This window comes from Macrotis lagotis, chromosome 8 (genome assembly GCF_037893015.1).
Source record: "Macrotis lagotis isolate mMagLag1 chromosome 8, bilby.v1.9.chrom.fasta, whole genome shotgun sequence".
NCBI classification, from domain to species: Eukaryota; Metazoa; Chordata; class Mammalia; order Peramelemorphia; family Peramelidae; genus Macrotis; species Macrotis lagotis.
The window spans coordinates 181,938,735-181,963,557 of NC_133665.1; the positions used below are offsets into that span (position 1 = coordinate 181,938,735).

At 43.6% G+C, this 24,823-nt stretch overlaps 1 protein-coding gene across 1 annotated transcript in view; it reads right to left on the reverse strand.

The window, feature by feature from the left end:
• ITGA9 (integrin subunit alpha 9) overlaps window positions 1-24,823 on the reverse strand; it is a 360,075-nt gene that overhangs the window by 128,845 nt on the left and 206,407 nt on the right. The gene's annotated exons all lie outside the window — the stretch shown is intronic.

A 24,823-nucleotide genomic window follows, 5' to 3' on the forward strand; every position in this document is an offset into this window, starting at 1 on the left:
AGGCTTATTTATTCATTTCATGTGGCTTTATTTTTTTTTCTGGATTTAACTCTATGAGGGGGAAAACACGAGGTTATTTCTTTAAAAAAAGCAATGTTATTGCATTCTTGGGTGGGCCTGCCTGAATGGTATAACAAGTGGTTGGAATCATACAATACTTCAATTAGTCACCAGAGGTGAAAACACGTTTTCTGAAAGGAGAAAGAGAAATTATTGGTCTTCACCCACAATGTTCTTTTACATGGAGGACAAACAACCAGAATCATCCATCCCCTGAAACTTCTGGCTTTCCTACTTTGGAAGTAAAAGCACTGATGGGTTGAACTGACCCGAAAATTTAATTTAGGAGAGAATTTCAAATCCTTGAGAGGGTGCCAAGAAAGCAGTATCCCGACCCCCAAGTGATTGCTACAGTTATTTATTATGTAGGCTAATTTAATTTGAACTGAACTCAAGGCTATTTAGTTCCTGTCTCAGGGATTAAAGGCATCAAGCTCAAGAAAGTTTGAAAAAATACTTGCAATTCAAACTTGAGTAGAAATTATAAGAACCAGTGTCTTTTATCCTATCACAGAATGGCATCATCCTAGGTTGGCAAGGCCTTTGCTCATGGCTATGCCTCGGGTCTAGATAGCACCACCCCCAGCCTCTTAGATTCTCTAGCTCCCTTCAAGGCAAAAGTCAAGGGCAACCTCCTACATGAAGCCCACCCTGATCTCACCACTGCTGAGGAAGAGAGCCTTCATTTCCAAAACAGCAACTTATTTTGAATATATGACATACTAACTTTATATATGGAATGAGTTTGCTTTGTATGTGGGGCATGTCTACTTTGTATATGTAATATATTTGCTTTGTATATGTAGCACATTTATTTTTTGTGTGTGTGTGTGTGTGTGTGTGTGTGTGTGTGTGGTAGGTTTCTATATGTAGTATTTTTGCTTTGTATATGTGGTATATTTACTTTGTAAATGTAACATGATTGCTTTGTAAATGTAATATGGTTGCTTCATATATGCAATATGTTTACTTTGTATATGGAATATGTTTACTTTGTATATGCAATATGTTTACTTTGTAAATGTAATATGGTTGCTTTGTATATGGACTATGTTTACTTTTATATGTAATATGTTTACTTTGTCAATGTAATGTGTTTACTTTGCATATGTAACATGTTTACTTTGTAAATGTAATGTGTTCGCTTTGTATATGTAATATGTTTACTTTGTAAATGTAATGTGTTCACTCTGTATATGTAATATGTTCACTTTATAAATGTAACATGTTTGCTTTATATATGTAATATGTTTTGTGTGTATAACATGTTTACTTTGCTTATTAATATATTTACTTTGTAAATGTAATGTGTTTATTTTGTATATGGACTATGTTTACTTTTATATGTGATATGTTCACTTTGTATATGTAATACGTTTGCTTTGTAAATGTAACATGTTCACTTTGCATATGTAATATGTTTACTTTGTAAATGTGTTTTGTATGTGTAATATGTTTGCTTTGTATATGTAATATGTTCACTTTGTAAATGCAATGTTTGCTTTGTATTTGTAATATGTTTGCTTTGTATATGAAATATGTTTACTTTGTAAATGTAAAATGTTTACTTTGTAAATGGAATATGTTTACTTTGTATATGTAATATGTTTACTTTGTAAATGTAATATGGTTGCTTTGTATATGTAATATCTTTATATATGTAATATATTGACTTTGTATATGTGATATGTCTGCTTTGTATATGTAGTATACTTTCTTTGTAAATGCAAAATGTTTTCTTTGTCTATGCAATATGCTTTCTTTGCCTTGTATACATGGTACATTGACTTATCTCTGTACATTAGTCTCCCCCAGGATAACAAAAGCTTCTTGGGGGTAGGCACTACTTCTCTTTTGACAAATCCCATCCCTAGAATGTTATTTGAAACATAGCCTATCTTAATGGTGTCATCATTGGGTGTAATGGGATTGTTCTCTCTACCCAGACCAAATGCGATAATTTCTATGAAACACTTTACTAATTAAGAATATAACTGTCAGGGGCAGCTAGGTGGCATAGCGGATAGATCACTGGCCTTTGAGTCAGGAGTACCTGAGTTCAAATTTGGCCTCAGACACTTAATAATTACCTAGCTGTGTGATCTTGGGTAAGCCACTTAACCCCATTGCCTTGCAAAAAAATCTAAAAAAAAAAAAAAAAGAACATAACTGTCAGCTGGTGCCAGTGCTGTGGTTCTGTTTGTGAAGAACCTCAGAGGATCATCTGTTCCAACCCTCTCATTCTGAAGCTGAGAAAAACCAAGGTTTCATTCCTAGGATTATAGGATCCTAGACCTAGAGAGGAAGAGATCTCAGAAATGATCTAGGTCTACCCCAAGATAATCACTATCATCATTACCATCATCATCATCATCATCATCATCATTGTCATCATTGCATTTATATACACTGTGCTAAGAGCATTTTATAAATATCTCATGTCCTCTCTGCAGGATTGGTGTCATTATCTTCATTGTACCACTGAGGAAACTGAGGCAAACAGACCTTAAAGGATTTGCTGAAGGTCACATAACTAGGCTAGATTTGAACTCAGATCTTCCTGACTCCGGACCTACTGTTGTATTCACAGGCCCAGAGAGAATAAATTATTTTTCCAAAGTCACCCAGGTTACAAGAAACAGAGCCAGGATTGGAAGGCTGGGCCTCTGACTCCAATGCTAGTGTTTTTCTCACCATACTATCCTTCCTTCACTTTAAGAGATAAATTTTTTAAAAATGAATGCTAGGATACACCCATTAAGTTGTCAAAAATCATTATTGGCAATAAAATTCAATACTGGCAGAGTTGTGGGAAAACAGGAACACTCATTCCCTAATGGTGGGATGACAAATTTGTCAACCTTTTTTTTTGGACAGTCATCTAGCAGTGTACAGTAAAAGTTACAAAAATAGAAATAGTCTTACCCTTTGACAGAGTAATTCCATTTTCAGGAATATCCCCTGAAGTGTTATCCCAAAAAAGAACTCTTTGTTTATAGATTTCCTAGCAGCATTGTGTATGATTTTGTTAAAACCCTGAAAGCAGCTTATATATCCAAAAATAGAATGATAATTAACTAAATGGTAGCACATTGATGTCATGGAGGACTGAAATATAACTGAGAATGACAAGGATGAGGAAGCTAAAGAAATCTAGAGAGATCTTTATGAAATAATACAAAGCAAATAAACAACAGAACTAGGATAACGTAGTCCCCACTATGGTCAGATGAAGAAAAGTAAATTAGAATGAATGAACAAAGAATGCAGAAGGGGACTTCACAAAAGAGACTCAACTAAAGGTATAGCTCATTTTATTATGGTTCACTTTATTGCCCTTCTCAGATACTTTGATTTTTACAAATTGAAGGTTTGGGGTGATTCTACATTGAACAAGTCTATTGGCACCATTTTTCCAACAGCATTTGTTCATATCATGTCTCTGTCACATTTTGGTCAATCTCATAATATTTCTAATTTTCTTTATTTTTTGTTTTTTGCAAGGCATTGGGGTTAATGACTTGCCCAAGGTCAGACAGCAATTATTAAGTGTGTGAGGCTGAATTTGAACTCAGGTCCTCCTGACTCCAGGGCCAGTGCCTAGCTGTCCCATCTCATAATATTTCAAATATTGTCATCATTATATATCTATTGTTATTGTCTTCATTAGTGATCTTTGATTTACTGTTATACTTGTTTGGAGAAACCAAGAACCAAGCCCATATAAGATGGAGAACTTAATTAAGGTTGTGTGTGTTCTGATTGCTTCATAAACCCAATCTCTCTCCCTCTCTTGGGCCTCCCTAGTCCTGGAGACGCAGCAGTATAAAATTAGACCATTTATGACTCTATGATGGCCTCCAAGTGTTTGATGGAAGGGAGGAGTCAATGGGGCAAATTTCACTGTGGTTTTATTTTAAGAAATTGCCACAGCTCCCCCAAACTTCAGCAGCCATCCCCCAGATCAGTCAGCAGGCATCAATATGGAGGTAGGACCCTCCACCAACAAGGCTTAGATGATGGCTGGCAGTTTGAGCAATAAGGTATTTTTCATTAACTTAGCTACGTTGCTTTTTGAGACATAATACTATTGCACCCTTAATAGACTCGGATACTGGAAACAGAACTTTTATATGCATTGGAAAACCAGAAAATGTGCATAATTTGCTTTATTGTGATCTTTGCAATACTATGGAGTCTGGAAGCAAACCTACAACATCTCCAAGGTTTGCCTATAGAGTTACAATGCCTTATGGGATAAAGTCAACTTACAGGCAAATAAATAGCCACAAGTAGGCATCACTGACTGTTGATATTCAGTGTTAAAAGCTTTTTTTCCCCATTGGAGGAGGAAAGAGAGAAAAGGGGGAGAGGAAAGGAAAGGAGGTGATGAAATGAAGGATGGAAGAAAAGAAGCAATTCTTTAGCACCTTCTATGTGTCAGAGGAATGGTTTGGGAACTAAGGGTAAATGGTTCAATCACATGCATTGGTTGTTTGACCCTGGATCAGTCACTTACCCTTAATACTCAAGTCATCCCTCTAGGTGCTAAGCACTTTACAAATATCATTTGCTCCTAAAAGGTAGGTGCAATTATGATACAAGTGTGAAAAATGAGACAAAGTTTAATTGACTGCTCAGGGTTACTTAGCAAGTGTCTGGGGTCAAATTTGAACTCAGATCTACTTGACCCAAGGCTCCATCCACTGTGTTTCTGGAAAATTCTAGTCAGAGTTTAAGTAACTTTTTCACAGTTCTATCCATTAACGGTCACCCTTGGGTCTCCTGACTCTCAATCCAGGACTGCCAAATCATGAGTAATGTCTTCAGAGGGAGAGAGCCCCATGGGTACACATACACACCCCAGCTTCATTCCCATACCAGCTCCAGCCATAGGGCTGGGCCAAGGGAAGGCAAGGTTGGACACAATGGCCTTTCAAGTTGGCCCTCTCCCTTCCACTCCAACGCCCTCAGGAAGCACTGCTCTGAAAGGCCCCTCTAATCTAATCTAGAAATAACAGCGGCCCCTGTGAAGGAAGGCTCCTCACAAACATTCCTATGGGGAGGCTTCCAACGAGCAGACCCCGCTCCTGTCCAACATCGCCCAGGAGGCAGCTTGTTTATGGAAGAAGAATGGAACTCTTTGTCAACCAATTTTCTCCCCCAAAGAGTTTTCCCATCCGCTCCACTGTTGTTCTTCTCTTTTTTTATTGAAACTGGTTCAGATCTGTCATTGTGACAGATTTTGATGGGAGAAATACCACAGCTGATTTGCCTGCAAGGTGTCTCTCAGAGTATATTCAAGGTCAAACAGAAAGGCAGTGTTGTCTAGTGGATAGAGGCACTGGCCTTGGAACCTGAAAGGGTCAATCCTGTCTCTAACACCTCCTGGTGGTATGACCCTGGACCAGTCTCTTACCCTTAGAACCAAGTCATCCCTCTAACTTTGGATGTTGAAAACCGAGCATGAATCTGCCTTATTGGGGAACAATTCTTGGGTCAATGAAATCCCAAGTCCAGTCCCAGAGGACGCAATCATAGAAAGAGGTCGCGTGCGCAGCCTCACCTGTCATAGTGATAAAGTGCTTCTTGAACCGTTGCTGATACCATTATAGTTATCACATAACCACACCAGAAGGAGGCAGCTCAAATCCCTAGAACCTGGCTGAGAATCTTGGCTCTGCCTTTAACCACTTGTATTACCTTAGATAAGTCACTTCCCCTTCTGGATCTTTCATCATCAGTAAAATAAAAGAGCTCTGAATATGTGATTCCATGCGCTTTGGGGGGGGATGGTGAGTGAGAGGGAAGTGGGGAACCTACACCTGTGATTTCACTAAGATACAGAACTGTTCATGAGGAAGCTCCCCCTTGCCAGTGGTAAGATTTAATAGTTTTAAATATGATACAATGAAAAGAGCACTGACTCTGGAGTTGGAGGCCTTAGTTCAAATCCCACCCCTTAGGCTTTACTACCTGTATGATGTTGGATTCTTCTTTCACCTTGTTTCCTCATGTAAAATGGAGACCCTTCCAATTTTACCTGGATCAATGAGGAAGACTCCCAAGTCCATCCTTTTTTCTGAGACCAGTCCATCCTGTTTCTGAGACCAGTCCTGTCTCCATCTTACCAAGGAGCAAAAACAATATTTCATATAGGCAGAGGAAGGTACCAGAATTCTAGCACCAATACCCACTCTGTTCAAATTCATGACAAATGAACAACAGAGGGAATCCTTCCTTTCTATCCCCCAATATATCAGAGGAAATTACATCTCACGGGGTTGGAAAAAAGTATTTTCCCATAATTCTGGAAACAAAGCCACAGATTGTTGGAATCAAAAAGGACCTGGGTGGCAATCAAGGCCCACTCAACCCTGACCAAGAATCCCCTCTCAGGTGTAGCTCACAAGTGGACATCCAACCTGTCTCCAGGTTGGGCAGTGAGGGCAAGACTGGAAACGACGACTCTCCGATGGCCCATTCTACTTTTTGCTGGCTCTAAATTTTAAGAAATGTTCCTTGACAACAAGTCTAAAGTTGCTTCTTGTCACTCTCCATCATTTTCAAGGCATCTTAGGATCACATTAGTGTTTTTTGGATACCCTAACACACCAGAGTCTCACTGGAAGCACCTTTGAGACCATCAGCTGCAGGCCATGAAGCCCTCACCATCCACTAATAAAGGTGATTAATTTTAAAGGTAAAACTTCAAAGCAAAGACACAAGGTCAGGAGTAATCTAAATGAGTAAAACTGTGCCCTTGACTTTGCAAAAGGAACCTTAATGACTGCCCTATCATGTAAGAGCCAAAAGGGAAATGGAGATCACATCAAAGCCAATTCTTTGATTTCTCAGGCTCCCTCCTCACCCCTAAAGAAGTTTCTCTTAAATGTTCCAAGAATATTTCCTGAGTTCTTAAACTTATGAAATTATATAGATATTATGGGCATTTCACACTAAGACCCAGTAACCAAGCAATCTGGAACAACAGAGGAAACCCGCTGAGACTCATTTTCCTGAGCCTTTACAGCCAGAATGTCCGAGGTGATGGGGATGATAGAAGCCAGATGGCCCAATCATATCAATTAATTAATCAATCAACAACCATTTATTGAGCGCTTGCCATATGCTGGGCAATGGTTCTCTGGGCCGGGGATGGAAACAATGAAATACGACTCCCAAGAAACTGAAATTGTTCAAATGTGGAAACTGAAGACTCAGACAGGAAAGGGATTTTGCCCAATTTCCTTTGGAAGGGATCTTAGATCATGGAAGTCCAACCCATATCTGAACAAGAATTACCTCTCTACCACTCCAAAGTGGTGCTCCTTTTCCTTCTGGAGGCCTTTCTTGTTAGAAAACATTCTATCAAAGCTAAATCTGTCTCTTTGTACTTTCTAATAAATAATAATAATGATAATAGTTAAAATCCATATAGGGCAGGTACAAGGCACAATGGAGAGAGCATCATGCCTGGAGTCAGGAAGATTTGAGTTCAAATCCCATCCCAGACACTAGTACAACTCTGGGCAAGTCCTTTAACTCTGTTTGCCTCAGTTTCCTTATCTATAAAGTAGAGGTGATAATAGCAAGGGTCGGTATGAGAATAAAATAGTACATTATGTGTAAAGCCCTTTACAAGCCTTTAAATTCTATAACAATGCTCGCTATTATTGTAAGATAACATTTTCCTTTTGGGTTACAATGAAATTCTATGCCAATGTATCCTGAGCTTCTAGTTGTAAGATCAAAGGCCAGAGACCTGAGAGGTAACTCACTAACCTCCTTCCCCACGGATAGGTAGTGAATGTTGGAGCAGGATTTGAACTCAGGAATCTGAAATCTCCCAGTCAGGGCTCTTGGAGAAAAGAAGATGACCAGAATGGCTGGGGAGGGAGCTAGCCTCCATTCCCAGAGAAGTCCAGAACCTGCCATAGGGCCCAAGCTCAGAGATGTCTCCCCAGTCTACAGGAAGTGGGTGAAACCATATTTGTTTAACTTTCTGAGCTCACTGCCGTTAACAGCTGCCTTTCACTTTGGGTCATCATCTCCCGCAGTGAAATGTCAAAATATTTAGAATCTATCTTTAATCTTCACTGCTGGCGAAGCGTTTGAAATTTCCTGATTAGGGCATTTTGAGCAATCGGGGCAAGTGTCCGGAATGTCTCACTAACCAAGAACACGAAAGAAAACAGAACAGGCAATTAAGAAAAAATTACTACGAAACCTCCAAAGATGACGAGGCCAGGAGTCCTGAGAGGTGGAGATGGTGCACCATGCACTGGCTGCCATAAGATGAGCACGGGCTTGGTTGGGTCCCACCAATTGCCACTTAAAAGTCTCCAGGACTATGAAGAGTGCATTCATCAAATCTCCCTGATCTCAAGAAAATCCATTGTTTTAGATGGATCCACCTTGTGTCACCATCACAAAATTTGGGAGACCCTATAAATATTCCCTTCAACCCAACAGACTTGAGTTTTGCTTCTCTACACACATCCTGATAGGAGGTCAGAATTATCTATTTCTACAGCAAAGACAAATTTCAAAAGTATTTAAATCTCCTCTTTACCTATGATGAAATTGTAAATAAGTTTAGGGGGTTAGATTGGAGCCCAAAGCATGCACCCGGCCTTGAGTGTGTTTCCTTCTCACTTCAGGTTCTTAGAACCTCAGGACAACCCTAAGCAAAGTGGGGTTGAGTAGATTGAATCATTATCCTAATAATAATAGTTGTTTTATTATTATTATTATTATTACAATTATCACTCTGATGGGATAGAGTGGCACACAGTGTGCCCTAAACTCACTTAACTGTTTCTGTTCTCTGTCTCTGTTCTCTGTCTCTGTCTCTGTCTCTGTCTCTCTCCCCCTCTCTCCCTCTCCCCCCTCCCTCCCTAGCATCCTTCTTCCCCTTGCTAAGGGGCACTGTGGCCTTGACTTTGGCCAGGCCCAAGGAAGGGAATCTAATTCCACCAACTCTGCAGAAAACTTCAGTCTCCTCAGCAGCATACTTCCATCCTCCAGGGACCCACAATTTTATTGACCCACATCTCCCCTCCACAAACTCTGATGACAATCCCAACTCCCCATGGCCAGGCTGGTGATGACCCCCTCCCAGCAGGGTTCACAGACAAACAACATACAAAGAATCCATCACTGGAGTCAAAGAAATTCTCTCCTTTATTTATAGAAGCCATTTTGATGACTCTGCCTATTTACAGTGAGCTTGGAATTTCCCCAAAGACCACAGAGTTGCACGACCATCCCCAAACCATCCTTTTCTCCTTTGGGCCAAATTGTCTGCTCTGGCCAGCCCAGGATCCTATTGTGCACAGCCTAAAGATCCAGAAAGTTGTGAGACAGAGAGAGACCGAGAGGCAGAGACAAGACTGGAGTCACTATTTGTCATAGCATGCTTCTGATGACTTCCCGGAAGGCAAGTGGGCTCTGGGGCATTCCTCTGCCCACCAGTAAACCTGCTCCAAAGGAAATGAAGTCCTTCAGATCATCTGTTTTGGGTGAAGCCTTGCTGGCTCTAGGTGATCACTGTCTTTTTTCTTGAATATTCCAAAACCATCCTTTTAATGTGTTCTAAAATTTTGCCAAGAATCAAAGTCAGCCTTACTGGTCTATCTATGATCATTCCTTTGGCCCAAACTGGGTCTTCTGCCCTTCTCACCCCTCAAGGAAGCTTCTGTCCCTCCACAGTTCTTCAAAGATAAAAAACAGCTAGCCCACCATCTCACAGACCCAGAGCTGGAAGGGACTTCAAGGACCATCTGGTGCAGCCCTTTCTGTGTCCACTCCAGTCTTATTGAACTGACAAAATGGAAGGTCAGAGAAACAGATCTGTCCAAGACAACAGCTGCCCAATGACAGAGTTAGCTCTGGTCCCCTGCTCTCCTCACCACTCCTGACTCCATCCAGTGGAGAACATGGCCACCTTGCTATACAATGTGTCTTTGACATCAACCTAAGCTAGACAGGTGGCATGGACTGGAGCTGGCAACCTGAACTGCCTGGCACTCCCAGGAGGGTATGAACTGGAGCTGATGGCCTACACTGTTCAGCACTCCCAAACAGGTGGCATGGAGCAGAGTTGGTAGCCTGAACTGCCTGGCATGCCCAGGCAGGTACAGACCGGAGCTGGTAGCCTACACTGCCTGGCACTCACAGGGGAATAAGACCAGAGCTGGTGGCCTGCACTGCCTGGCGCTCCCAAATGGGTGTCATGGAGCAGAGCTGGTAGCCTGCACTGCCTGGCACTCCTTTGAAGCACAAACTCCCCCACCTGTCCCCTCCCCCCAAAACCAATCCAAGAATGGTCACCATGGGGTTGGAGTTTGTCCATAGCTGGAGACTTGAACTCCCAAAGGGGCCCTCTTGCTGACTCACTGTCTTGGGCTTCAACTCTCATTTTAACTATGTGTTTTCAGTAGAGAAGAGTTCAGTGGAGTAGAGTTCTTGACTGTCTTTTCCCATTATGGCCAATATAAAGGAAGGTATGACTGTACAACTTCCAGGCTGGCCTCCCTTGTTCTGAGATCTCACACTCCTGATGCTGTTTGCCCAAACAAAGCCAGGGAAAGAGCGAAGATGGGCAAAACAGGTGAAGAAGAGGAGGCCCGTTCCAGGGAGCCATGAGAGCCGCAGAGGATCACAGAATAAGAGAAGTCGAGTGCCAGCATTAGGAATGTCCTCTCTATTTCAGGCAATGGGGTCAATACTGGAGACTATTAAACACCTTAGTCCCCTCATCAAGCACAAGCATTTACTGAATATTTACTCTGGGATGCAGCCAGATGGTGCAGTGCATTGGAGCAGAGTTAGGAAGACTGGAGTTTAAATCCAGCCTCCAAATCTTCCCGGTTGCATGACCCTGGGCAAGTCACTTCATCACTGTTTGCCTCAGTTTCTTCATCTGTAAAATGAGATGATAGCAACTCCCTCCCAAGGTTATTGTGAGGATCGAATGTGTGCCTGGTCCATATATATGTGGGCATTCTAGAAATACTAGCTCTTATTCCCGTCTCCATCATCACCACCTTGAGTCAACTGCAGCCTCAAGCGGCCAGAGCAGTGAAAGTCATCTCAGGTTGCAACAAGAAGAATAGCCAGAAAGCGTAATAGCTGACATCTCTGCACCTCTGAGGGTTACGGCAGCAACGTTTGCAATAATAATAATAATGCTTCTAATAATAGTTCAAATTTAGATAGCTTTAAGGCTTTTGAAGAATTTTCTTCAGGACCACCCTAGGAGGTAAAATGTTACATGTCCACTTTACAGATAAGGAGACTGAGGCATAGAGGGACCTGCTCAGGGTCATGGAACCCGCTAGACAAAAGGCAAGATTCAGAGTTGATAAGACCTGGGATTGAATCCTAAACACATTGGTTGTGGGAGCCAAGGCGTGATCTCTCAGGATCTCCCACAACTGTATCTCAGAAGGGCTGGAGATCTCCATTGGAAAGTGAAGTGTCTGTACTAATAGAACCCTCTAGCAACTAAATCAGAGATCCGGTGGGGGAGGAAGGTAGTTGAAGATTCACAAAGTACTTTCATGGGGTTTTCAAGGAACTCTTCTCGTTCAGCCCTAACTTCCAGGCCATCCTTCTAGGATGCTCTCCCGCTTTCACCAGTGACGTGTCTGGCCGCGTACCACCCCCACTGGATTGGAAGCTCTTGGAGGCCAGGGCTGTGATTAATCTCGTCTGTCTTTGCATCCCCATCACTTATCACTGTCCGGCCCCCCACAGGAACCTCATAAATGCCCTTTGATGCTGATGATTTCCCATGCTCTTGTGATGGAGGCAAGGCAGATGCTATCATCCCCATTTTTCCAGATGAGGAACTTGAGGTCCAGAGATGATGAATGACTTTGCCCAAGGACACAGAGCAAGTTAATGACAGAGATGACTCCACATCCAGCCCCAAGGTTTCTCAGAGTAGCCTTGGCCCCTGCCACTGCAGACAGTGCCAGACCCTCAGAACATGGCAGGAGTTGTCTCTGAGCACATTTCCCCTCTGAATAGACAAGAGCCGATGACCCCATCTCTCTCCTGTCTCTCCAAGGAGGCGTTTCAACATTCACTCCCCCCAGGATGGTGCCGGCTCCCGGCTGACAGAGGAATTTCATCTTTACCAAGCCTTGGCTTCGCTGTCCTCACTTCCTGAATTGATAAATCTGAGGACATCTGGAACCAATCTGGTTCCCTCCCAGCAAGAAGTGGATTAAGGGAAAAGAAGCCCAAGGGGGCCTGGGAACGTCTTTGCTCCAAACCACTGGCAGGGGATGACATCATGGCCTGCTGACAGGGGCCGGGTGCGAGTGGCACTGGAACGTGCTCCCCATTGGATGAGCCATACATCCCACCAAGGTCAGCAGCATGGGCAGCAGCCACCAAACAGAGCCACGCAAAGCTCTGTTTTTTTCCCATTTATGGGAACAAAAAGCCCACTTTGCTCAAAGGAACAAAAGAATGTAGGATCCTCACTGATCCACTGTCCTTGGCAAAATCCAACCTTTCCCTGCCCCAGGCAGGCTTAAAGCAAATTAACCTCGAAGCCCAAAGCAAAAAAGAAAATAAGATTTTTTTAAAAGACAAAATGTCTTTTTTTCTGGACATAAAACCTTCCCTTATGCTATGAAACTGCCCAGAAAGCAGAGGGCCCTTGTGCTTAAGAATATCTCTGCTCTCAGGTTCGTGACTCAAAGTATAGCTTTGGTAAGTGGTTATCAAAGTCACCACAACCCAGTCCTTTCATTTTACATATGGGGAAACTGAGGCCCCAAGGGACTAATCAGCTTGCCCAAGCTCACACAGCTAATGAGCAGCAGAACTCCTCAGAACATGGATTCAGGGTCAATTCCTTCATTTTACAAAAGGAGAATCCAAGGCCTGGAGAAATACAGCAACTTCATCCTAGGAACAGAGAGTTTACCTGGGAAGGAATGGAAGCTCCTTGCAGACAAGAATATCTTGAGTGCTTATCACCCTGCCTGATCAATGGGAAATACTTCATAAATTCCTAATGATAGAGACATTAAAGACACTGAGTCCTGCCCCCTTATTTTACAGTAGGGGAAACTGAGGCACAGAAAACCTGTGTGATGGATTGGATTTAAGTATTGATTGATTGATTGGTTGATTATAAAGTGATAGGTAGAAAGGAGACAGAAAGACAGAGATAGATGATAGATGGGTGGATGGAAAAATAGACAAGACAGACAAATAGATAGATAGATAGATATGAAATAGATACCAGAGGCCATCTAGCCCAGCCTCCCTGATTTAACAGATAAGTAAACTGAGGTCCAAGTGACATACAAAGGATCACACAACTAATTTCAACTTAATACAATAAGACTTAGCAACAGAACAGCAGCATATTTTAAAAGTGGAAAAGGCTTCTGGGGAGGGGATGAGTTCCCCATCACCAACTATCTTCAAGAAGGAGGAGGATGACCTATCTGAGGTCTCAAAGAAAGATTTTTTTTTAAAGTATCAGAGATCTAGGGCTGAAAGATCATAGAGAGCTCCATTTTACAGATGAGGGCACTGAGGGGCAGAAAAGTGAGGGGACTTGTCCAGGACCACACAGGGACGATGCAGAAGCAAGATTTGAAGCTGGCTCTTTGATCACAAGAGCTCAGTCCCAGAGCTTCCCAAACTAAGGAACCCCTGGCCCCTAAGGTGGTCAAACATTTTCACAAAGCCATCCAAGAAGAAGTCCAAAGGCTTCTTCCCCAAGGAGATCCTTGGGAGGTGGCTGGCGTCACAGTGGGTACAAGGCTGGATCTGGGACAGCCCAAGTTCAAATCCCACCTCAGACTCTGACCCCAGCCATGTGATCCCAGGCAAGTCATTTAGCTTCTGTCCGACTCAGTTTCTTCATCTATGAATGGCGGTAATGATGGGAACCCCACCTTGTGGGCCAAGTGTTTTCAAGTGCCAAATCAGTGCCCCCACACTGTCAGAGTGGTGAGAGCCAAATCCTGGTGCCTCTGTAGACAACCCAAGTCCTTCTGCCTCCCTCTCATCACCGGGTCTCAGTTGCCTCTCTGAAAACAGAGGGAGCCAGATGAGCCAATGGTCTTTCCAAGAGACCCCAATGAGTCGTCAACAATGTCTCAGCTGGGGGGGGGGGCTCAGCAAAAGCAGCTGAAGCCGCTACATTCTTTACCGCATGGGCTCTTGGGGAAGATGGGACCAGTCCCTTACCCCTCCCAAGAGACTGATGCCCCCTGTGATGCCAAGGCAGAAAGAAGAGGTGTCTGCTTGGCAAAAGTAGGGCCTGGTTGCTCAGAAGAAATGGTGAGAGGGGCCGGAGGCGGGCAGCCACAACAACTGGGCATTTCAGACATCTCACCTTGGCCAGGCAGATGAGGCAGGTTCCCAAGGTCAAAAGACAAACACACAGGCATCCATGTACATGTGCACACACACATACACACACACACATGAGTGGACATCCCAGAAAAGTTAGGAAAGAAACAAATGAATATTCCATCAGCTGAATTCTAATAAAAATAATCAGTTGTCCTGTGATCTCAAAAGAGATCATGACAAGCAAAGAATGTCATGACAGGCTCTTCATTTGGATCAAAGTGAGGGGCCTTGTCCAAGACCACACAGGGACAATGCAAAAGCATTGTGGGGAGGGGGAGGAGAGGAAGAGGAGGAGAGAGAGGAGAAGAGAAGAGGAGGAGAAGGGAGAGGAAGAAGAGGGAAAGGAGGAAGAAGAGAGAAAGGAAAAGGAAGAAGAAAGAGAGGAGGGAGAAGAGGAGGAAGAAAGACGAAGGAAGAAGGAGAGAGAAAGAGGAGGAAGATGGAAAGGAGGTGGAGAAGGGGAGAAAGAGGGAGAAGAGAGAGAGAGGAGGAGGAGAGAGGAGGACAAAGAGGGAGAAAAGGAAGACATGGAGGAAGAGGAGGGGAAGGAAGGAGTACTGGCTTTGTTGTCCAAGGAGCCAATGTTAGAACCGGCTCCAACCCTTGGCGGAGCGGAGAAGGGCCCTTCCCTCGGCCCTGCAGCAGGACCCTCCTGGGTGGGTGTTGGCTCTCCTGACAGAATGTGAGAATATGATTAGAACTTTGCTCTTGTATTTCTAACTCCCTGCTTAACACATAATAAAGTTCATTCCATTCCATCCATACATCTACTATGATGTGACTCTGGGCAAATGACTTAACCTTTCAATGCCTCAGAAAGCTCTCCAAGACTCTGAGTTGCAAAACAAATGATGACTTGCATTAGTGGAGGGAACTTTCTCACCAAGTGTTCCCTAAACTGATGAAATCATGGATCCAATTTAAAAAAAGAAACATCATAGGAGGCTGATGTTAACCTCTTGGTACCAGCTGCTTCGATTCTACCAGAGTATAAGTTTCACATTTTTGTGTTCCCTAAATAAATCTTCCTGCTCTGGGACAAAGCCCCAGCTGCCCCTCCCTAGTCGTGTTCTTCCATCAAACAGTGAGCTCCGCCACCTTGGCTGCCAGCCCCCCGTCCTGCAGGATGTCACCGTGTTCCTTTTATGACTCCATCCTATTACAGACATAATTCCTATCCTCTGTGGTTCCAGAAACTGTTCCACTCAAAGACCAGCTGCTCCCAATCAGGGGCTGCTTTTTCAAAGCTGGGGTGGCCCGATGGAAGCAGGGGGGCAGAGCTGAAATGTGGTGGGTAACATTCTGGCAGGGAGAGGAGTTTTCCAGGTTTGCTGATAATCTCTTACTCCTCTTCCCACAGAGCCCAGTAATAATATGGGATCATATAACATCTGAGAAGAGGCCCAAATCACCAGCCAGAAGCTCCCTGGCAAACTCAAGCCCCGAGCCGAGGCTCCATCCAACCTCCATGGGAAAGAAGGCGCTGACTCAGCTCCCGGGCTGTCATTCCCAGCCTCGGACAGGTGTGGAGCGCTTCCATGATGGGAAGGCCTTCCACATGGCAGGGTGCTCCCGGAGTGCATGGCCGGTGGCGGAGGTTTTGCACAGATTTCTGCATTCTTTCCTAATGGGATTCCTGGCAGGGTCGGGTTGAGGCTTACCACACAGAGGCAGACATTTTCCCAAGGCCCCTGGACATGGTACCCTTGCTCTGGGGCCAAATCGGAAAGTCCTATGAGGATCAGAACTGGAGGCCAATTCAAGAGCCAGGACAAGGAAGGGAGGGAGGGAGGGAGGGAGGGAAGGGAGGAAGGAAAGAAGGAAGAGAAGGAAGGAAGTGAGGGAAGGAAGGAAGGAAGGAAGGAAGGAAGGAAGGAAGGAAGGAAGGAAGGAAGAAGGAAAGGAGGGAGGGAGGAAGGGAGGGAGGGAGGAAGAAAGTTTATCCATCCATCTCTTCACATGGTAGATATCAATGGAGCAAACAGACTTTCCAAGGATTGTCTCCTGTACTGGCAGTCTCATTTTTTTCCCAGGCACACATGTCTCCTGTGACATCCTTTAAACCATTTCTCAATGGGCACATGTTGTGGTCTGCTCATGCCCACTGTGACCCTCTCCATCAGCCTAAGGGCAATCATCAGTTTCTGTCTTTTAGAGATGATAGGTATCCCATGGTTTAGAGCAATACCATATCATTGAAGGAATATTGCTATTAAAAAGATGGGCCACAAAGGTGTTGGGGGAGCTTGGGATTCTTCAAAGAACTACAATATCTTGAAGGTTTGGGTCCAGCTGGCTGTGTCCTCACAGACACAGACACCAAAAAAGATTCCCTGAACGATCTGTCCTCCTTTTGATCCAGAACATTTGGGGAAGAACATTTAGACCCTTTGCTAGCATTATGGAAGCATCATTTTCTATATCAAATGTTCTCCACCTACAGTCCACAGAATACCACTCCCCAAGAGATCTGTAGAGAGATTTCAGAGGGTCTGTGAATCTGAATGAGAAAAAATGAATAAATACATCTTTATTGTCAGTCGTCTCTAACTGTAATAGAACAATCCTTTCAATTATTTAAAACAGTATTTTGGGAAGGGATCTGTGGGCTTCACCAGGCTACCAAAGGCATCCATGATATACACCGAAAACCTCTGATCTAAGAGCAGAAAAAAGGGAGAGACTTTTGTCCATTTTTTTACAGTCCCCCCCCAAAGGGAATGCTCTAAGCTTGCCCGAGGTCATTTCAGAACTAGGATCAGCCCCATTAAAAGCCCTGGTTCAGGACCTAATGCAGAGTTAATGTGTTCCCTGATTTTTAAAGCACAATCAGTTTGACAGAGGTCAAGGTGTCCAGGGGGATGAAACAGCTCCAGGGCTGATCACTTCCTGTGCTCAGGCTCCATTTCCTGGATTGATCTCAGGGACACAATCATTTCCAGCTGCTTTCCTTGCTCTCCATCCCCCCAAGACAAAGGTGGCCCATTCTAATGAGCCCCTGGCTGCTGGGGGTTCTTCGACCTCCCCAACAACTCCTTGGCAGGGCAGGGAGCCTCTCATTCCCACCAGAGCTATAACAAGCATTAGGTAACTGAGACCCTTGCCTTGGAGACCCAAAGCCGGAGGACACATCCATTATACCGAACATATCATGCCCTTCAAATTGAAGGGATATGGTTTGTTATTCTTTCCTTTGCACAAAATTAATTAGTTGTTATGCTATTGATTCCTCCTCTGAATCTGTAGAAGCAACCTTGAGTTAAGGAAGTGAAAAGATCCCCAAATCACTGTTCCTCACATGAAAAGACGTCTCCCCCTTCCTTGCCATCCTGTCCTGGGCTTCTGGTCCCCTATTTCTAAGTTGCCCTTGGCTAGATCCAAGCACTTCTCTGAAAGACGCCAACTCAAAGCTTTTGGAAATGTTCTTTCCCCACACTCCTGTGTCATGGGGGATGGTGGGAGTGGTAACACTGGCCTCTCTGAACAACACAAAAGCTAGGATGCAAATATGCCTATTAGACATAAATCTAAATACTGTCAGGGGCACTAAATCTTTGTCCTTGGAAGGTGGACTAGGTTTTCAGAAATAACCAAAGCTCATCCAGAGCCAGTCTCATTGATGAAGGCAGGATGTTTCTGGAAGCACAAGTTATGGTCTCAAATGATAGGTGACTGTGTGATAACAAGATTCATTTTCTAGATTATTTTTAAGGAAAATAGAGTGGGCAGAGAGTCAGGAAGACCTGGGTTTGAAGCCCATCCCTGACAAATATAGGAAATGTAATCTTGGGCATTCTCTCAATGACCTCAGCCATTCTCTAAGACTATAAGTCAGAGAGAAATGCAGGGGAGACTTGTAGAAACTGCTGCAGTATGAACCACAAATGAAACTAAATACCAGGAGACCATTCTTGGCCTCCATGAAGAGATGCCCCTTTCCTTTGGTGGAAGAGGTGGAATGGCAGTTTGTCATTTTATTGACAAGGCAAGGCCCTCATTCTCCTTTCAGTCCTTCCTTTGCTCTGTGGTCCAGCCACAGTGGTCCTTTTTCCTCTCGCCTTCACACCTTTGCCCATACTGTCTCCTATACCTGGGATGCTCTCCATCCTCATCTTCACTTCCTGAACTGTCTCATGGGTTTTCAGTTTTAGCACCACTTTCAAATTGAAGTCTTTCTTCCTCTACAACAACTTTCTCTTCACTCCAAAGAAACAGGCTAGACATATTGGCTACCCCAAAAAAACATAAGTTTCTTGACAGAACAGATCATATCATTCTTTGGATTTCTAACCTGGAACAGAACATGGTAAACAGGAGGTTTAGGAAATGAATGCTGATTGATGATTAATTAATTGGAATGTTACGGTCAATGTGTCATTGACCTGACAGAATTGTCTTTCTCGGGGCAGCTGGGTGGTGCAGTGTATAGAGCACCAGCCCTGGAGTCAGGAGTACCTGAGTTCAAATCTGGTCTCAGACACTTAATAATTACCTAGCTGTGTGGCCTTGGGCAAACCATTTAACCCCATTGCCTAGCAAAAACCTAAAAAAAAAACAGAATTGTTTTTCTCTGCTATAAGGGAGGCTCAAAGGGAGTTGAGGGAAGGGGAGCATGGGTAGGAGTAGCATATAGATTGAAATATTTTCTTATAGCATCAGAAAACTGCTTAGAAAAGAAAATGAACTAAAAGATGGAGAGCCTGGGTGTACAACTGAAGAACCACAGAAAGGCTGTGGTGGTTAATCACTTTGGGTGAACCTTTCATGGTGGACTTATGGAAAAGGAGCAATTACACGTGAGAAGCAGCATAGCAGAGTATAGAATCAATATTTAAACCAAAAATACCTTGGTTAAAATCCCAATGCTGACAAAAACTAACTGTGTGAATTTGGGTAAGTCATGTAATTTCTCAGTGTTCTTAGCAACTCTCTAAGTCTGTAAGTTGTAGACTTGCTTCTGAATTGATAGAAGGAATTTCTCCTGGGGGGTTGCTTATACCATGAGGTCAAAAATTTAGTCCCAGGATCTATAAGAATTACAAAGGAATCATGGCAGGGAAGAGCTGCAATGTGCACTCATGAAGAGACTACCCAGCTGATGAAGTCACAAGCTATGGAAATGTATACTTTTAGAAGGAATGCTTTACAGGCAGACCTTATCAAGTTTCTCAGATCTCCAGGAGCACTTCCATAGCCCTTTCTACTCTTAATATAGAGATGTTATCTCTGGCCTTGGCCAGGGTCCCTGTGAACCCACGGTTGAAATAATTAGCATGTGATGTGATATAAAGAAATATCGGATTCTGGGCCTAGCCCAGGAGCACTCCCACAGCTCCATGCTGCTTGAGGTCATGAAGATAAATTCCATGGAGATATTTGAGTCCCCTGGTGAATAGCTAAGAAAACAACATCCACATTTCCTCAAGCTTTCATCACAGGGAAGGTCCATGCTTGTATGCAAGGAATAAAAATGACCACATTCTGCTGTGGCCTTCTAAGATATAGAGTTATGGACTGCCAAGTAAGAAAGAAAACAGAGGAAGAAGTCACTGTCCAATGGCGGCAGCTTGATCCAATCATCAGGTGCCTACTATGTACCACATCATTCTGTTAGGCAGGAGGAATGCCAAGACAAAAATGAAAAGTGGGTCTGCCTGCAAGGACCTTCCATTCTACTGGCTGAGGATTAAGCTCTCCATCAGATACAAAACACCCAGCTACGTCAATGTGGGGGAGGGGGAGAGGGCTCCACAGATCTGTGACCTTATTGGCATTAGTCGCCCCCCCCAGTAATGGCAGAGGCTCCCATGCCTCCACACCCTCTCAGTCTCCATCACACCTTTCCATAAATCCCCAACAGAGGCCCCAACTGGTAGCCTTTCTAGGGTTCCTAAAATATGGGACAGCTACCAATGGAGCAATAGTCTCAATCCATCCATCAACGAGTATTCATTAAGTACCTACTAAGAACCAGACACTGCTCAGCCCTGGGAATACAAACCCAAACAATGAAAGAATACTCCCTCTAATATTGTCTAATAGACATAATTACATATGTAAATATGTAGAGCATAAAAAGATTACCAAATACAAATAGATCCCAAGCACCTACGTACAACATGGTTTGGAAAGAAGGGCACAACCCCTGGGGGAATCTGGAAAAAAATCATGCAAAGATGGCATCATATTAAAGGCAGAGAGCCAGAGAAAATGAGAGGATAGTTAGATTAGGGAAAGTATGGCAGCTACCCAAAGCAAAGTCATGAAGATGGGAAATACGGAGAGTCATATGTAAGAAACAGAAAAGACCATTCAAGCTGAATCCCAAGAAAAGGAGTAATGTCCAATGATGCTAGAAAGAACATGGTGCAGTCAGGTTGTAAGGAAAGGTTTTGAAAACTAAACAGTAATTTATATTTTATCCAAGAAACAATAGGGAGGTACCAGAGTTGGTGGCAGTGTGGAGGATGGTGTGGAAGGAGGAAGACAGGGCAGGAGACCAACTATAATAAGTAGATGAGAGATGGTGAGGCCTTGAACTAAGACTGCAACCTGAAAGAGGTTATGAAGTAAGAAATGGGATATTTGGCAACCCATATTTTAGGAACCTTAGAAAGATTGTGGGAAGGAGAGGAAGTGAGGGATAAGGGTTATAACTTTGAACACCGGAGAGATGGCAGTCTTCTCAATAGCAATAGGGAAATTTGGAAAAGGGGAGGGTTGGAATAAAATAGTAAACTCAGTTACATAAAGAATGTGAGATGGCTAGGAGATAGCCAACTGAAAAGATTCAACAGAGAGGAAGAGAGAGTGGCCAATAGCATTGAATTCAGCAGAGAGTTTAAGAAGGATGCAACTTAGGAGGACTCAAAGGGGTTTGTCAACTAAGAGATCATTGGATAATAAAAATGGGAATAATAAATACGGAAGGGATTGTGGGAAGATAGGCACACTGATCCATTATTGGGTGCTGCAAAATAGCACAACTGTTTTGGAAAAAAAATATGTAATTCTACACAAAAAGTGGTTAAGCTGTTCATACCTTTGGACCAAGACTGCTGAGGATAATAACAAAAAGAAAGATCCCACAAACATCAAAATATTTTAGCAGCAATTTTTGTCGTAGAAAAAAGGGGAAAACAAAGTAGATGCCCGCCAGTTGGGGGACTACATGGATGGAGCAAGCTAGCAAGGTACTCAGAGGAGCGTGGAAAGACTTGAATGAATGCAACACGAAGCAAGCAGAGTCAGGAAAACAATTTGCACCAAGATGACAATAATACCAGTGGAGGGAACAACCACAATACAATTAAAATTGAAAATTAAAAATTCAGGAAGCAACGTGGTGCAGTGGATAGAGTACCAGGCCTGAAATCAGGAAGATTCATCTTAACAAGATCAAATCTGGCCTCAGACAGCTAGTCCATGAGACCTCGGGCAAGTCACTTAACCCTCTTGGCCTCAGTTTCTTCATTTGTAAAATAAGCTGGGGAAGGAAATGGCAAACCACTCCAGTATGTCTACCAAGAAAACTCCAAATTAGGGGCACAAAGAATTGGATATGACTTCAATGATTAAACAAAAAAATGCTTTGAAATTACAAAGAATTTGGCCCCAAAGAAGATCTCTAAGAAGATGCCTTCCCTCACTTTATTTTTAGAGTTCAATAAATATATTGATAGATCAGAGCTGGGTGGGGAAGTGTTCATTGGTTTGTTGATTTTTTTTCCTTCCTTTTCTAATTCATTTTTTTAATTTATTATAGGAGATGGCTCTATGGGAGAAGAAGGTAAGGGACAGGGAGAAATTTACATGATGCAAAAATAAAAAATTTAAATACTCTGTGAACATGAAAGACAGATATCATCAGTGACTTTGGAGAAAACAGTTTCATTGGAATGATAAAGTCATGTACCAGACTGAAAGGATGTGAGGTGTGAGAGGAGGAGAAGTAGAGGCAGTAAGATGCAGACAACTCTTTCGAGGTTAACTGAGAAAGACACAAAAGATTTAGGAGGATACTCTGGCCTAGTGGCTGGATCTAGAGAAGTTTTGTTAAGGATAAGGACATGGAGATGTTTGATGGCAATAGAAAAGCAAGAAATGTTCAGGACCAGTTGTAGATTTGAGAATAAGGAGGTGACTGGGTAAGGAAATGACTTGAAAAACAGGGGAAGGCATGGAGTGCACATGGAGAGAATTTGGCCATGGTGAGGGGAAGGGTCTCCCTTGTCAAACACCTGGGGTGAAGTAGGTGGGAGAGGAAAGAGTGGAAGTTTGAGGTCAAGCAAATCAGAGAAGAGGGAACTCCCAAATGGCCTCAATTTCCTCTAAAAAGTAGGAGGCAAGATCCTGAGCCAAGGGAGAAAGGGGGAACCAGGTATAGGATGCTGGAGGAAGAAAGAGAAAGTTTGGAATAACTTCTAGGGAGAGCACTAGGGAATCGCCCAAAGAGAAACCACAGGGATACCTTGCTGTAAGGTGGGCCCAGTTGAATGTGGACAACACAAATCATGATATACCCATCAGCAAGGCCATGAGACCTGTGTTTCATTAATTCACTCATGAGCAGGAGCAGAGAAGGTGAAAGGTGGAAGTCTTCTCATGACTGAGTAGCTAGGAGTTATGGGAGCAGAGTTATCCAGAGCACAGAAGAGTAGGAGTGGAATGGCTGATGACAGGGTCATGACTAGAGAGGGAGAGATGGAAAGTCAAAGCAAAGATAATACCCTGAGAAAATGCTGAGGATCTCCATGAGGGTGAGGGAAGCAGAGGGAGAGGTGGAATGCTAGGCGCTTAGGGTCAGATAGAAGAATAGCAGGGTTTCTAGTTGGCAAAGTAGGATGGTTATGAGAAATAGTGAGTGAGATCCAAGGTATGCCCATCCCTGGTATGGCTGACAGAGGTCTGGAGATTTAAGAAAACTGTGGAAATGGGAGGTAGGGGCTCCAACGGAGCATCTTTGAGGATGTGAAAGCCCCCTAGAATGAGGACATGAGGTGGAGAGGAAGATGGCGAGCCAAGCTCTGAATGCCTTGAGAAAGGAGGGAAGGAGCATCTGGGTGGTGCAGTGGATAGAGCACCAGCCCTGGAATCAGGAGGACCTGAGTTCAAATCCAGATTCAGACACTTCATAATTGCCTAGCTATGTGACCTTAGGCAAGTCACTTAAACCCATTGCCACAGATAAAAATGAAAGAGAAAGACAGAAAGACAGAAAGAAAGACAGAAAGAAAGACAGACAGACAGACAGACAGAAAGAAAGAAAGAAAGAAAGAAAGAAAGAAAGAAAGAAAGAAAGAAAGAAAGAAAGAAAGAAAGAAAGAAAGAAAGAAAGAAGGGAGAATGACCTGGGAGAGAGAGAAGGTTGACATACTACCACTGCCATCATTTGGATGGACAGGAACATTTTGATTGAACAGACAAAAAAAAAAAGAGCTGAGTGAAGTGATGAAAGGAAAATATGGAAATGACAGTGAGAAATCGCAACAAAGCAGCCACCTCATCTTGCCAGGCCTCCATTTCAGAAATGAGGTGGTTGAGTTTGAAGAATTTTGATTTGAATTAGTTTGACCTTCTCACTTAAGAGAAGAGGAAGCTTGAGGCCCAGGCAGGGTAAGGACCTGCCCATATTGGCCAGCCTTTGCAAGTGCCTTCTCTGGGTTTGGTCTCCCATAAAATGAGGTCATGCATGCTAACAATAGACAGCCTCAACACCCCTTTCACGAATTTTAAGTGGTGCCTAAACTTGGTGAAAACCCCTCTGCTCTTTCTCCCCCCTTCCACCCCACCTCATTACTTAGGGGTGGGCCCCCTCAACCAGGGCCAGGGTGGCAGCAGTTTCATAGGAAACTCTAAATCTGGGCCACCCAGAGTTGGGCTTTTTGAGGCTCTTCAGATCCCAAGCCTTCACTAATGTTCCTCAGGTCAGAGGCTCCAGGTGAATTTCCTGGTCACCACTGGTCACCTCTGGTCACCACTGGCCTCCCCTTCCCCAGTTATAAATAGATCTTTCCAGAATGCTGACGAGGTCCTCTCTGAGATACGGTAAGAGACCTTTGGCCTCTCCTTCCCGGCCCCAGAGCTAAAATTCTCCCCAGAGGAATCAGGTCCAACAGGAAGCCCCCCAGCTGGGCTTTAAACAATTCAGGCCAAGAGCTGGGAAGACCAGAAAAATAGAACAAAAAGCATATGCAAGGCTCACCTTTAGCCTGGGCAGAGTCACAGATTGAAAAAGGAAATGCTGACCCAATACAAGAGCCCTCCCTGGCCCCACATAACCCTGACCCCCCCAAAAAGATGCTTTTCCATCTCATTGACAAAGAGGAAGAAGGAAAGAATTGTGAGCAAGGAAAGGAGGATGAGG